The sequence below is a fragment of the Phoxinus phoxinus genome (assembly GCF_949152265.1).
Source record: "Phoxinus phoxinus genome assembly, chromosome: 19".
NCBI lineage: Eukaryota > Metazoa > Chordata > Actinopteri > Cypriniformes > Leuciscidae > Phoxinus > Phoxinus phoxinus.
The window spans coordinates 20122772-20139428 of NC_136894.1; the positions used below are offsets into that span (position 1 = coordinate 20122772).

At 46.5% G+C, this 16657-nt stretch overlaps 1 protein-coding gene across 1 annotated transcript in view; it reads right to left on the reverse strand.

The window, feature by feature from the left end:
* LOC306986609 (SH3 and cysteine-rich domain-containing protein 2-like) overlaps positions 1 to 16657 on the reverse strand; it is a 134228-nt gene that overhangs the window by 51521 nt on the left and 66050 nt on the right. The window lies entirely within an intron of this gene.

Sequence of the window (16657 nt, forward strand, 5' to 3'; positions counted from 1 at the left end):
ATTGAATAGAATAATTGAACAGAAATTAATTATTTTATCAAATATAAACTGAAAATAGTACAAACTTTGCTAAAGTTATAATTTTGAATAAGTATTAACTTAGACATTATTAAAAACAGTGCGGTTTTCGTCCCGGCCGTGGAACACTGGACCAGCTCTATACCCTCTCTAGGGTGCTGGAGGGTTCATGGGAGTTTGCCCAACCAATCCACATGTGCTTTGTGGATTTGGAGAAGGCATTCGACTGTGTCCCTCGAGGCGGCCTGTGGAGGGTGCTCCGGGAGTATGGGGTCCGGGGTCCTTTGCTAAGGGCTGTCCGGTCCCTATACGACCGGAGCAGGAGCTTGGTTCGCATTGCCGGCAGTAAGTCAGACTTGTTCCCGGTGCATGTTGGACTTCGGCAGGGCTGCCCTTTGTCGCCGGTTCTGTTCATAATATTTATGGACAGAATTTCTAGGCGCAGCCAGGGGCTGGAGGGTGTCAGGTTCGGGGACCACACGATTTCGTCTCTGCTCTTTGCGGATGATGTTGTCGTGTTGGCCCCTTCAGACCAGGACCTTCAGCATGCACTGGGACGGTTTGCAGCCGAGTGTGAAGCGGCTGGGATGAGAATCAGCACCTCCAAATCCGAGGCCATGGTCCTCAGTCGGAAAAGGGTGGCTTGCTCACTTCAGGTTGGTGGAGAGTTCCTGCCTCAAGTGGAGGAGTTCAAGTATCTTGGGGTCTTGTTCACGAGTGAGGGAAGGATGGAACGGGAGATTGACAGACGGATCGGTGCAGCTGCTGCAGTAATGCGGTCGTTGTACCGGTCTGTCGTGGTGACAGCTCTCGATTTACCGGTCAATCTACGTTCCTAGTCTCACCTATGCTCATGAGCTTTGGGTCATGACCGAAAGAACAAGATCCCGGATACAGGTGGCCGAAATGAGCTTTCTCCGCAGAGTGGCTGGGCGATCCCTTAGAGATAGGGTGAGGAGCTCGGTCACTCGGGAGGAGCTCAGAGTAGAGTCGCTGCTCCTCCACATCGAGAGGGGTCAGCTGAGGTGGCTCGGGCATCTGTTCCGGATGCCTCCTGAACGCCTTCCTGGGAAGGTGTTCCGGGCACGTCCCACCGGGAGGAGACCCCGAGGAAGACCTAGGACACGCTGGAGAGACTATGTCTCCCGGCTGGCCTGGGAACGCCTCGGTGTCCCCCCGGATGAGCTGGAGGAAGTGTCTAGGGAGAGGGAAGTCTGGGTGTCTCTGCTTAGACTGCTGCCCCCGCGACCCGGCCCCGGATAAGCGGAAGAAGATGGATGGATGGATAGATGGATTATTAAAAACATTATTTTAGCTAAAATATTTGTATCAATACCTTGTGCCTTATGCCTCACAAACTTCCCAAACCAATTGCTGTGCACGTTCTACCTGACCAGCCTGAACGTATACATAACATAAATGTAAACAAGGCAATATTGTGGAATGGGTGCTGGAAAACAATAGAGCGGCCAACACCAACTGCCTAGCGGAGGATTCCAGCCTCACTCCCACAGATCCAGAGCACTGCAGCCATCATCCCACCGCACAAAATGGACGCCTAAGCCCACCGCAGACGGAGAGATTGAGCCCGCAGCGATGCACAAGCCAGCACCAAGAGAGCCATTGCCTTAGAGCATGAGCATTAAAAAATATCTGACCAGGGGTGTGAGCCAGGTAATGTCAGGATTGTGTTCTGCTCCTGTTGTTCTAAGTTGACCTAATTTACATGTCTGTGCCTGTTTCTTTCAGTTCACCTGTTGTTGATTTATTTCATTAGTTCCCTCGTTTAGTCTTGTATATACTTCCTGTTCTGTTCAGATCTTTGGCCTGTTTAGTTTGTTGTTTTTGCATTACTGTCCTGGGTTACCCTGAGAGTATAAGACTGTTATTGTAGTATTTCTATCATCGTGCACTTTATTTACCACAGCCACTCATGACACTATAGGAGTAGTGAAAAGCACATTTTTATTAATGTGTACCTTTACCCACATTGTACCCTATACAAAATAACTGACCAATTTTTATAATATTAATTAATAATTAGGGATGCACTGATAACGAGCTCATGTACTTGTACTCGTACTCGTAAAAATTCCCCCGATACCAACGACCGATACCTCACGTGACGTAATTGACAGAACTTTCCAGTGCACAAAAAGAGACACCGGCCGCAGCAGACACAATGTCAGCCTCAGCAGTGTGGAAATATTTCAAAATTAATGATGACGACCCACACATGGCAAGCTGCACGCTTTGTTCTGCATTAATATCGAGAGGAGGTACAAAAGCCAGTACATATACTACAAGTAACTTGATAAAACATCTGAAATTGAAACACAAAAGTGAGCATGGAGAATTTGCCGCTATCAGTAGCACTCGGCAACCAACTCTGCAGCAAACCTTTGCAAGACGAGAGAAAATGTCAAGAGATACCCCAAGAGCAATACAAATAACAGAGGTGCTTACCCAATTCATTATTCTTGGCGATCAACCACAGTCAGTTGTTGATAATGTGGGTTTTCGTCACCTTGTTAATGTCTTGGAAGCGAAGTATGAGATTCCCAGTCGCCGCTATGTCACAGAGGTTGTATTACCACATACACGACGCCGTGAAAAAGCACATCACCAGCTTGATGCATGACATAAAAGCGATTAGCTTTACCACTGACATTTGAAGTTGTAATGTAAATCCATTGTCTCTCATCAGCTTAACGGCACAATGGATAGATGGCGATTTCAATCTACAACAAATCATGCTCCATGCAAAGCAATTCCGAGGCTTGCACACCTGTAAGTGATCGCAAGCATATTCACGAGTTTACTTGTTAATGAAATCTGATGTAATATTATAATGCGTATTTGGCTTGCTGTCCAGGGGGAGGGCTCCGAGCTCAGAATTCGGCCCGACCCCAGAGTACTCCCCCCATAACTTTAGAGATCATAGGTATCTATGAACGGACCCAGACGAATGTGGGGTGAAGGGGTGGAGGTGGGATGCTGAGAAATTAGTCATGAGACAGGAGGTAAGGAAAGGCTTTATTTATACTGGCTCCTTCTTGTGCTGATTGGATGATTACCTGAACATGCTCCTCCCGAACTTTGTTACATAAAACTTCATTTCACGAGTTTACATGTTAATGAAATCTGATGTAATATTATAATGCGTATTTGGCTTGCTGTCCGGGGGGAGGGCTCCGAGCTCAGAATTCGGCCCGACCCCAGAGTACTCCCCCCATAACTTTAGAGATCATAGGTATCTATGAACGGACCCAGCCGAATGTGGGGTGAAGGGGTGGAGGTGGGATGCTGAGAAATTAGTCATGAGACAGGAGGTAAGGAAAGGCTTTATTTATACTGGCTCCTTCTTGTGCTGATTGGATGATTTCCTGAACATGCTCCTCCCGAACTTTGTTACATAAAACTTCATTTCACGAGTTTACATGTTAATGAAATCTGATGTAATATTATAATGCGTATTTGGCTGGCTGTCCGGGGGGTCAAGACCCCTCACGTCCCGACAAATGGGGAGCCCACCTGGCGACACGAGCACTGAGGACTGCTTTAAGATGCTTTTGGAACCAGAATCTCGTAGCTGGATGATTGGAGTCGTTAGTGAAAAGTGGGTCGAGTGGGGATTTGGACGTGGAAATGACAGCTTCAGCGTAGGTTCTGCCAGGAAGACTCAATCAGCGTGCCACGTATTACTTCTCTCCTAACCAATCATGTGCTAACACTCACAGTATAAAAGATCGGTACTTACATTCGTCTGAGTTCGCAGATGCTGACGCTGCCAAGTAACTCACCCGCGTCTCAATTCCAAATTCCAACACAAAATCATATCGTCGGTTTTACCAACTCTGACGGCGCGCGAGTGCGAGACACGCGTGCAGGAATCTCATCTCATGAGAGACGATCTTCTAACATGATTTCAGTTCAAGTTCAAATTCACTTTCAACGCTTTCTAGTCGGTTCTCACGTTTGCGCTTCCAGCAGCCACGTTAACATTTACTCACGATCAAATATTCAAACTTCATTCAGGTAAGTATATTAATTTATTTGGCTACTCCGCTGCTTCCTTCACCAGCGGTAGAGTTCATTCGTGACTGTGGTGACGTGGCAGTTTTCTTAACTGCGGATACAGATTGCAGTATTCAACGCAACATACTGTAACGCTTTACAGTATGGCTGGATAGCTCGCTGAATGGTTGTAGCATGTGTAAGCAGGATTCACGTAACTTATATCCCACAGGCAGCGCAGTGTTAATGTCTTTTCAGCATCGTTGATCCCACGCACACATGGGCAGTTCGCATATACTTCACGATAACCGAATATAAATGAACCAGCATAAGAGTAACACAAATATTAACTGGCTTTGGCTTACATGCTATATTCAAAGCTTGCGCTCTCGTCTCATACCGGCTGCCCACTCACCAGAGAGTGCGTTCCATTTAAAGGAGCAGTACCCAATTCAACTCGTTATGCCTTCTCTTAATTCATCAGCTTCGGTATTTACAGAGATGTCCGGCTATTTTTAGTTTTTCATGTTAATATATGACCACCATATCTATAAAGGAAAAAAGCTTAGCTTAAGAGAACAGTTGGTCACTATATTTATGCATATGCTGTAGTAAAGTACAAAGACAGTATATTATACATTTACAAGTGCTGGAAATTCTCTAACAAATGTTTTATAGCCTACTATTTAAAAAAAAAAAAAAAAAAAGTTCTACTATAACAGTTATGGTACAATCGTTGTAACACGTTTTCCTGGTGACTACTTTAATCCACTGATAGCATGTGTCACCAAAACAAATCACAGTCAAGAGACTCAAGTGACATTGTTTTACTCATCTGCATGTTCAAATGTTAATATATTTTTTCCTATCCAAGAAACTCACTTGGTTGTCATGGCCAGCATCTCCCGGCCGTGGATAAAACTTAATTCCTACAAGAGCAACTCAAGAGTAATGTCAGGTATACGCTGTGCAGCTGAAAATGTATTCTACGCTCAGTCAACAACACAATATCAAGTGTATCGAGGTAGTATCTTATCGGTATACCGTTACCTTACTTCAGGTAAGTATCGTACTAAGATTAATAAGATTAAGATTTAGTGCTATTAAAATAAATAAATTGGCACTGCCCTCACAAATCGATTCGATTACGATTCACCAGGTAATGATTCGATTCTACGACGCTTTGCGATGCATCAAAATTATTCTGCACACAAGGCAAATTTTTCATCAGTCATGAGGCAATACAAGCAGTCATATATTGAACAACAGATTTTTAGGCTGCTATGCGTGTATTATCACTCTCCTGTATCTCTGACATAAATGTCATTAAACAAAATAAAATTGAATGGTACAGGGTATTGGATAAGGCATTTTCAAACCTGAAAAAGAAAACCTAAATCACTGCTTTCAGTGCTTTGAACGAGAAATGTTTCCCATCTCTCTGCTTCTGAACCATTTGAAATTAATAGAGCAATAATAACAGCCAACTTTTTTGTCGTTGTTGTATTGCCAACGTGCTCGATTTTAGTGTGGCAGCTTTTAAACTTCGCGTAAGTTTTGTCACGTTTTTCATTAACTCCGTAGAATCTAAATGTGCCCAGACGTCCGCTTTCCAAGCTTTGGGTGCGATTTTTAATTACCCGTCTATCGCGGTCATCCCCCTCCGCCTCAGCCATCTTGATTGTTGTTGTTATGCCCCCGGAAGTAATTGAAACTTCACAACTTTATTGTCCAACCCAAGGCCAGTAAATAAACGGTGACATAATCGATTATGGCACTTTGCCGCATCGATGCTGAATCGTGCATGCCCCGCATTGCGATGCATCACCGAATCGATTATCGTCGACACCACTAGTATATGCTTCTCTGCTCGGCCATCGTATATTCACCATGAGTATCTCTATTCTAAGCAGGGCATCTATCTTGTCTGTAAACGCTGGCCACTCAGTGGTGAATTAAGCGACCCGATTCAGCCAGACGAAGGGTGCATGTCCAATCTCAGATTTGGGCATTCGGAACCGCTAAGGTCAAACATATTACCAAGCCTACTCAGGCTTCGTTCATCCACGCTTCACAGAATTATTCTACAGCGGCTGCTAACGTCCTTCTGGGTCGAGTGGTGGTAAAACTTGTATGTGCTAACGAAGCTCCGTCGCGTCACTAAGGCAGATCTTGCCAGGCGGTCATTCTATCTCTCATATTTATCTGGCAATCAGTAGTCTCTAATTTCATGATTAAGGTCACGCTCATTCCTGGCCACTGCAATGCCATATCTACGCGCTTTCAAGCTTTAGTCTTCAGGCTTCAGATGGCTTCACCCTTCAGCAACCCGGATCCATCACCCTGCCCTCCTCTAACAGAGATCATGTAAATTAAGTCAATCCAGCTAGACCATATTTCACTGAAGGCGTGGCTCCCAACACCTTAAAAGCTCAGACTCTGAAGTGTTTTGTTATAATGTTTCGCTTATCTTTTCAGATTCCTCTTATCTCCCATCCTGATCATGGCCGGTTGTTCCTTCCTCGTCTACAATTACAAAATCTGATTGTGTAGGTCTCCGGTGTCCCCAGGGTGCGTACGAGGGGTTTTGGCGCAGAAAGTCCCACAGATATTTTCGTATTGATGCTGGAATTGTCATTGAGGGTGAGCACACAGTTTTCTATCCCTCGGATGCAGTCAGGTACTGCTCCCAGCACAGGGGGCGGAGTTTCAACAGCTCGTACTACAGCTTCGCCTACCCCCCACAGACAAATTTCTAAACTTTTAGCTTGTTCAAATCCGAGTCAGTCAAAGATGGAGAGACCCAAGAAGTGTAAACATGTCGACCTCACTTCAGGATGGTTAGTTCATGATTACGCAGCTTATGCGTAGTTATCTTCTAGTCATTGATTTGCTCATTCTGTTTTGATATCTATAAATCATATTCTGGGGACTGGATTTATGTAATTTAAGGGTTTGTGATGCCACTAACCCAGGAGGAATGCCGCTCAGCGTTTGTCGTAGTCCTAAAAGCAATCTCGTTAAATGAAATCTTCCATGGTTGACCTTTCGAGTGTTGTAACTTCGCTAAATGTACTCTAGAATTCATGTTCTGTTATCACATTAACAATTTCCAAAATTAGCAATAAATTCTGTTCCTTCTCATCTATGATTAAATTCCTTAAAATCTGCCAAGTTCTCAGATCACTCCCCCTGTTATCCAACCTAACGGAGCACCTCTCTCTAAAACCTGGTTCAGGTCTCACTTAGCTTCTGTCCTCAAAAGCTGCCGTCTATCCCCTTTTCTCTACACTGGTCATTCCTTCAGAATTGGGGCAGCCACTACAGCAGCTGAACGAGGAGTTTCTTCATCAGCCATTAAGATCATGGGAAGATGGTCTTCCTCTGCTTTCGAATCCTATATAAGAACCGATTCTAAAATCATCCTTGAAGCTCAGCAAGCTCTCCAGTAACGATCCAGGTAAATCCTCATGCAAATACTGGTGGTGGTGTCTCGGTTGCATATCACTTACTTACCGAGCAGCAGCTTATTCACATCATCTGATAAGCAACATTGTGTCTGTCTCTATGTGTTGCAACTCCGTTCCGTGTGGCTGTTCAGTCTGTCTCTCGTCTCTGTGTGATCCTTCTCGGCCTAGTGGCTGAGCTCGGTCTTGTCCCAAGTAGGCGGTCATAGCCACGGTCAGTGTGGCCTATCGCGGCCTTGTCCTCATGGTCCATCGCGGCCTGGTTCGTGTGGCCTAGCGGCCTTGTCTCGTGAAACTTGTCTTTTGTGTGGCATTAGCGGCCATTGTGGCTCCTAAGCGGTCTCGTCTATGTGGTCTCCCATGGCCGAGTGGCCTACTGTGGCCTTGTCCTGTAATGCCATTGTGGTCTAGTGATCTCTAGAGGTCGTGGTTTCATGTGGCTTTACGGCCGTGTCTATGTTTAGCCCGTCTATGTGTGGCCTTTAGCGGCTCGTAGCTCATTGCTGCCCTGTCCTGTGCGTGGCCATTCGTGGCCGGGCCCATCGCGGCCCTTTGTTCAGTGTGGTCTATCATGGCCGTGTGGCCTATTGTGGCCTTGTCCTACGTGTGGCCCATCGTGGTCTGTGGCCCATCGTGGTCTGTGGCCCATCGTGGCCTCGGTTTCATGTGGCTTAGTTGCCTAGTCTTATAGGCTTTGTCTCTGTGTGGCATTAGCGGCCGTTGTGGCTCCTAAGCGGTCTCGTGTCTGTGGTCTCCCATGGCCGTGTGGCCTACTGTGGCCTTGTCCTCCAAGGCCCATCGTGGTCTAGTGACCTATAGAGGTCTCGGTTTCATGTGGCCTAATGGTTGTGTCTGTTTAGCCGTCTACGTGTGGCCTCAATGGCCTTGTCCTATGTGCGGTCCATCGCGGCCGCTGTTTCGTGTGGCTTAGTAGCCTTGTCTTATAGGTTCGTATTTATGTGGCATTAGCGGCCGTTGTGGCTCCTAAGCGGTCTCGTGTCTGTGGTCTCCCATGGCCGTGTGGCCTACTGTGGCCTTGTCCTTTATGCGGCCATCATGGCTTGTGGCCCGTCGCGGCCTCGGTTTTATGTGGTCCAATGGCCGTGTGGTCTATCGCGGCCTGTCCTGTGTGTGACCCATCGTGGTCTCGTGGCCATCGTGGCCCTGCTTATATGTGGTCTATCATGGCTGTGTGGCCAATGTGGCTTGTCTGTGTGTGCCCTTGAGGTATGTTGGTCCATCGCGGCCTTACTACGTGTGGTCGAAGCCGGCCTGTGGTCAAGCATGACCTTGTGTTTATGTGGTCTATCATGGCCTGTGGTCAAGCTGACCTCGTGTTTATGTGGTCTATCATGGCCTGTGGTCAAGCATGACCTTGTGTTTATGTGGTCTATCATGACCTGGCGCCTCATCGGCTTTTATGTGCGGCCCATCGTGGTCAAGTGGTCCATCGTGGCCTCGTCTTTATGTGGTCATCTCGACCTTGCGCTATTATGGCTTCTGTGTGTGGTCCATTGGACCTCGTCTCTATGTTGTCTGTTTCACCATGTTCACGTACAGCCATCACGGTCTAATGGTCTATTGCGGCCGTGTCTATAGGCATCATAACCATGCATTATTTATAAAAAAAAAAAAAAGAATATACCCACTATATTGCTTTTATTACGTTATTTTTCTAACTTTTCTTTCTCGTTTCAGGAACTGCAGGATGCTCGACCGGTGGGTATACTTACTTTCAGTTCTTTGGGGGTGGGCTCCGTCCCGGTGGAATTATTCCTCCACCTATCTTTGGGGGTCGGCTGCGCCCCTGCCTTCGTCTTCAGGCAGGATATGCAGATTCCGCTACCCTCGCATTGCTCTCTAAGGACGGGGCCTACGCCAAAGAACTTTATAAATTCATGCTTGCTGGGCTGTTAATAAATATACGCTGTTATATCAATTTATCTCCCGAGTCTTTCTGGTAGAAATGACAGCTTCAGCGTAGGTTCTGCCAGGAAGACTCAATCAGCGTGCCACGTATTACTTCTCTCCTAACCAATCATGTGCTAACACTCACAGTATAAAAGATCGGTACTTACATTCGTCTGAGTTCGCAGATGCTGACGCTGCCAAGTACCTCCATCCTCCCCAACCACCACCCAGATGGCACCTTCCCCTTCACCCTCCCCACCACCACCAGGATGGTCCCTTCCTTAACCTCCAGGGGGGTCGGCTGCGCCCCTGCCTTCGTCTTCAGGCAGGATATGCAGATTCCGCTACCCTCGCATTGCTCTCTAAGGACGGGGCCTACGCCAAAGAACTTTATAAATTCATGCTTGCTGGGCTGTTAATAAATATACGCTGTTATATCAATTTATCTCCCGAGTCTTTCTGGTAGAACGTTTGAAGTGCAGGTAATTAAAAAGCGCATGGTACGGTTGGATGGGAGTTTGTAGATTGAAAATATATACGAAGTGACCTCTTTTATCTTTGTCCGTTTTGCTTTGTTTAATGAAAAATGATATGGTTTCATTATCTACGTCCTGAAGGTCTGAAATAGTGGGATGGATGTTTGGGTCGAATAAGAAAGTGATGGTCAGTTCGGAACAGCGGAGGAAACCGAAGAATGCTAGGATGAACATAGCTTCTAATGTATAGGCGGTGTTGATGGAGTGGTATCCAAGACGGAGTGATGAGATGCATCTGGTGAGTATATCGATTGTGATTGGTTGTCTGGTATCTGGGCGCGTGGGGCGGGATCTTTGGAATCCCCTTAACTAGAAGGGACGTTTGGGAGTTATTTATTGCGGGTGTAGGTTTACCGTGGATTAATTTATGGAAGAGTTGAATGCCGATAGATAGCTTTTAATGGATCCGGCTTGGAGACCTTTGATACTATGAAGATGAGATATGAATTAAGTAACTGTTAAAAGAGAAAAATCGGGAAACGACAGGTTGTGAGAGAGGTGGAATGATTTGAACGATTTCCATGCGGTGTAATATGTTTGCAGGGTTCTGGGAGAAACGGCTTGGAGGATGGATTCGATGGATGTGTCCAGGAGGGATTTTAGCGGATGGTTTATGGGAAGATCAGCTGAGAATAAGGAGGTACTGGGGTTGGAGTGGGGTCTGCTTCTGGCGCCAGCATCCTGAATTTCTGAAAAGAGAAACGGGAGAGAGAGTCAGCGATTTGATTTTGAGCCCCTGGGACGTGATTTGCAGATATTAAGAACTGGTCGCATGCGGAGATCCATATGAGGCGTCTGAGGAGTGGCATAAGCTCAGGTGAGCGAGAACGACCTTTGTTGATACAGTATACGGTTGCTTCGTTGTCGCAATGGATTTGGATGCTTTTGGTTGACCATTCTTTCCCCCATAGGGAAGCTGCGACGATGATTGGGTAGAGCTCGAAAAGGGCAGAGGAGGCTGAAGACTGGGGGGTGTCTAGGAGCTGAGGGGGCCAGGGAACCAGCGTCCTTGCTAATAGCCGCCGAAGCCGATCGAGGGTGCTGCGTCTGTGAACAGTTTGATATCGAGGGGGAGAGAGATGAAGTCGTCGTAAAAAAAAGTTAGGCCGTTCCACTGATTGAGGAAATGAATCCATAATTTTAGCTCGTTTTTTGACTCGTCAGAAAGGATGATCTGATCTTCCAGCGCATGAACGGATGAAGTGAGGGCTAGGAGATGCGCGATAAAGGGTCGGCCCTGTGGAATAATGCGCATCGCATAATTTAGGTGGCCCAGCAGCGAGAGAAGTTCGCATTTTGAACAATCTGTGCTGTCTGTAAAATTGGATGCGATTAAGATGATGCGATCGATTTTTTCCTTAGGCAGTGAGGCCTGAAATTTTGCTAAATCCAGATTGATGCCTAGGAACTCGATGGATGTAGTTGGACCCGATGTTTTCTCCTGGGCTAACGGAATCCCTAGCTCGGCGAAAACTTTTTCCACTATGAGGAGGTGAGCCTCGGGGATGGTGTCGTGAGGTGAAATTATTAGGAAATCGTCGAGCAGATGGAGAAGATGAGGAATTGCATAATTATTGGAAAGGATCCAACATATGGCTTCAGAGAGAGTGTCAAAGATTTTTGGGCTGTTAAGTTAAGCGCACGGCGAAATAGTACTTTTTCTGCCAGTTTACACCGAATAAGTGCTATGAATCGGGGTGGATAGGCATAACTTTAAAAGCAGAGGAGATATCTACTTTTGCAAACCATGCACCTCGTCCAGCTATTTTAATCATGGTTATGGCTTGTTCGATATCATGATAGTTGAGAGAATACCCTTCGAGAGGGATGAGACTATTGATGCTCGGATATGGAGAATTATGGGGGGCTGAAAGGTCGATTATCAACCGCTTTTTTCCAGAGAATTTCCTGGTAGCCACGCCTATAGGGCTGATGCGAAATTTGTCGAACGGGGGGGCCTCGAATGGACCCATCATGAAACCGGATTCAATTTATTTTTTTATTAGCTTATTTACTACTCCAGGCTCGGCTAAGGCGGACTGAAGGTTAGCGCAGATAACAATTTGTGTGGGATGGCTTTCTACACCGGGTTTAAAGCCTTGATTGAGACCTGTCAGTAGATAATTTGTGAAGTTGGCATCTGGGTGGTGTGATAATTCTTCGGCCAGGCGGAAAACATTCGAGAGATAGTTTTTAAAGTTTTTATTGACAGATTTTTTGACTGGGCATATCACGCGGGCGTGTGCACCACCACAGTAATCGCAGACGTGGAGAAAACGACAGCGTTGTCTTGGGCATCTCCCTTCGTTGAAGTTCCTACAGACTTGTCTATCGGGTGCCGAGTATGGTGCTCTGATTGAAAAAACTTCTCTTGCGTGACGCGGAACGTAACTTGTGGATTTGGCATTCTGCTCTGGGCAGGGAGGGATCGATGGATTGATTTGGGGGCATGCCGTGGTGGCATGGATTGTGGATCTGCAGATTGCGCAGGAGATATTACTGCACCCGAGGAAGACTCGGTTATGGAGATCAGTGTCCAACGCTCCCCAATAGGGACACTGATTCCACTGGGAAACGCGGACGGCGCATTTTGCGGAAAACAGCTTGTGGTACGTATAAAAATGACTACCCCCGTAAGACAACGCGAGCTCCGCTATGATGGAAAGATAATCGTTCAGCTCGCGCCGTCTATGGGGGAAAGATGAGCATATGATTTCTGTATAGCGGCTGAAGGCAATACAGAATTCGGCCAGTGACAGTGAACGTGATGTAACCTGTGCGTTATCTTTTAGAGTGACTGAAAAGTCGCCGCAGTCTACTTGGCGATTGGACTCAGCTGGGGGAAACAAGGACAGGAGAGAACCCAAATCAACATCTGCACCTGTGAGGATTTGGGCTCTGATGTTGTTCGTCACTGGAGGAGGTTCTGTGGCTACTGCATTCGGAGGGGCTGGTTGAGGAGTGGCTGAGAAGAGAGAGAAAGGAGAACGCACTTGGAGAGGGTTAAAGGGAGGGAAAATCGGGGCTGTGGCTGTTTGCGGAGGCATCCTCGCGCGGAGATCGGCCCCCGGGTTAGGTGGAGGAGGAATAGGAAGAGCATAGTGTGGAAGGGGAAGGGGAAGGAAATGCGCCGGCGATTGACCGGCTAACGGAGGCATCCTCACGTTAGGGTAAGCACCTGACGCTTGGGAAGGAGGAAAACTGAAAGAAGTAGAAGGGAAGAAAAACGATTGGGGATCGTGTAAGAAAGTGGAACTGCCTGGATCTAGAGTGTGAGGTACCGCGATGGGAGGGGCTGAGGAGGGGAGTTGACCTGGAGCAGGTTGACGCCCTTCCGTGACTGGTTCCGGGGCGCGGCCCAGGCTAGCGGAAGGTCTGCGACGACGTGGCGCGGGGGCGGGGGCGGGGCCCGGCGCTGCAAGTGAGGAAGGAGATACTGCGGGACGAGCGATCGGGGCCCGGCGAGCCTTGCTCGTTCGAGCCGATGGGATTGGAGCTGAAACAGAAAGGTGAGAAGATTGTAAGGTGACATATAAATTAAATAATTCTGCTTTTTTCATCCTGCGGGAGAAATTTGCATCAGAATTAATTAGGGCTTGTCTTAGCCCCTTAACTGTCCACTTCCCTATGGGAGGGATGTTTGGGGGAGCTGGAAGGTGGGAAGCCGCGGAGGAAGACGATGATGAAGATGATGAGTTCCTCGCTGGCGGTGGTGAGGGGAGTCTTCGGCGTCTTGGAGTATGCGGAGAGGATCTGGAAGGCCGACGTCCCCTGCCTAAGGATGGAGGCTCAAAGTTGTCGTTGGCTGCTGGAGAAGAAAAAGTCGCTGGATCTGCATTTTGCGGTGGAGATGTCTCCGTGATGAAAGATTCATCGTCGGAGGGGAAGAGCTCTAACTCGGACATGACTGCACGAAGGCGGAGTCTAATGCTGAGAAATTAGTCATGAGACAGGAGGTAAGGAAAGGCTTTATTTATACTGGCTCCTTCTTGTGCTGATTGGATGATTACCTGAACATGCTCCTCCCGAACTTTGTTACATAAAACTTCCTTTTGAGGAAATGCTTGAGACTTGTAAAATTTCCAAAAGTTCTGTACATGTTGTGGACCGTGACAATGGCAGAAACATGATAAAGGGCATGGAGGAGGCCGGAGTTTCTAGTCTTCCGTATGTGGCACATATGCTGCTGTTACGACCTATTGGTCGTACTCATGAAAATGATCAGCTCAAAAAGAAGAGAGATTACGTAACATAAATCAGACCGAGAAAATAGTGAAATCAAGTAAATTCATTTATTTACTTACTCACAACAGACGTCACAATACTAACGAACATACCAACCATGGAAATAATTTAACAAAACAAACAACAACTAACAGAGGAAAACAGATTACAGATCAAAAGACACTTGTTTGCTGGCTAGGCCACAAGATCTGTCGTCGCGCTTTCCTTCTCCTCCTCGTTAGCGTTTTATATCAGTCAGACTCAGCTCCGTAATCAGCCACTCAAATCACGAACAGGTGTATCCACCTTAGAGAGAGAGAGCGCGCGCACACGCTCCAAAAGATAGAGCAACGCCAAGAAAACAAGGGAGGGGCAAAACAAAGAAAACAGACACAGATCAAGCCACCGACCGTAACAGCTGCAGCTGGCTGTCACGGAGGATCTGCTATCACATTGCTGATCAGCAATTGTTATTAATGCAATCAGCATTGCTGATGCCATGGGAGTCGGGCGCAAAATAGTCGGCCACTTTAAACATTCCAACCTGGCATACTCTCGGTTACAGGATATCCAGATACAGATCGGTCAGCCCATTAAAAGACTCCAACAAGACGTGCAGACTCGTTGGAATAGCACATTCTACATGGTGCAGTCTCTGATTGAGCAGAAATGGGCCATTGGTGTGTATGTGTCTGAAATCGAGCTCCCTGCAACTCTAACAGCAAACCAGTGGAATCTGAGAAGATGCTAAATGTCTTGGCTCCCTTTGAAGAAATTACTTGTCAAGTGAGTTCTTCAGATGCTTTAGCCTCAGATGTAGCTCCTGCTGTTACTGTTCTACAGAGACTGTTATTGAAACATATGGATGAGGACCAAGGTATCAAAACTATGAAGAGCACTTTGCTTGCTGCTTTGCAAAAGTACTTCTGTCACATGCCTGTCCTGTCTCATGTAGCACATGTGGTATTTTGTGTTCCTGTCTCTGTCTCGATCCCACCCTTCCTTGTTATCTCATTATTGGTTTCATTTGCCCCACCTGTTGTTCTCTCATCACCTGCCTGATTTGTCCCTTTTATAAGTTCCTTTGTGTTTGCAGTCTGTGTCGGATCATTGTCTTGTATACGTCTCCCGCTTTATAAAGATTGAATCTTCTCCAACACAGACACTGCAAGGCAGGTCAAAGAAATGGTGGTACTGGAGCTGCAAAAAAAAACATCTGTTGGAGAAACAGCCACAGCTGAGGAGCACAGAGAAATGACAGCTTCAGCGTAGGTTCTGCCAGGAAGACTCAATCAGCGTGCCACGTATTACTTCTCTCCTAACCAATCATGTGCTAACACTCACAGTATAAAAGATCGGTACTTACATTCGTCTGAGTTCGCAGATGCTGACGCTGCCAAGTACCTCCATCCTCCCCAACCACCACCCAGATGGCACCTTCCCCTTCATCCTCCCCACCACCACCAGGATGGTCCCTTCCTTAACCTCCAGGGGGGGTCGGCTGCGCCCCTGCCTTCGTCTTCAGGCAGGATATGCAGATTCCGCTACCCTCGCATTGCTCTCTAAGGACGGGGCCTACGCCAAAGAACTTTATAAATTCATGCTTGCTGGGCTGTTAATAAATATACGCTGTTATATCAATTTATCTCCCGAGTCTTTCTGGTAGAACCAGCAGTCAAAATGCTTCACAGTGACCAACCAGGTACCAGTCTGGACAGTGTTTTTGAAGAAATTGCAGAAGCATATACATCTATGAGCAGATCTCCAACAGCTGCTACCATACAGCTGGAAGCATACCTTGGAGAGAACACTGTTCATCGTTCAGACAAAACCTTCAAGTACTGGGCAGTTAATAATCTGCGATTTCCGGCTCTGGCTCAAATGGCACACAAATATATTTTTCAACCCCTTGCAGTAGTGTGGAAAGTGAAAGATTGTTTTGCTCCGTGTCACACATTCTGAATGAAAGCAGAAGCAGGCTTGTTGCTGAACATGCAGAGATGCTTCTGTTCCTTAAAAAGAGCCTGCCACTTACTTTTGAAAAAATAATCCTAATGGATTTACTGCCTTCTTCAAAAACAAAGTGTACAAATGCTGTGAGGAACATCCTTAGCTTATATTTTTTAATTCTTATGAACACTCTTCCAGCAGTTATAGTGTTGCTAGATTTAACATACACTATTTCACTTTACACTTTCGGCTGTGATTACATTGTTGCAGTGTTATTATGTTATAAACATTTGTTCTGTGATATTTCTTTTGCACTTTATGACAACTTTGTGACAGGCAGGTAAAAATGACATTTATTATGTCCTTGGTTCTGCCCTTTGGAGGTGATTGGGCACTGTGTGCTTTGGACAAATTTGTGCTTTGAAAATTTGTGATAGGCACATAAGAATGATTATTTTTTTCATAATATGAGTTGAAGTTGTTCGTAATAAAGATGCTGTCCTATGTTCATTAGTCTCATTGTGTTGTTCTTAG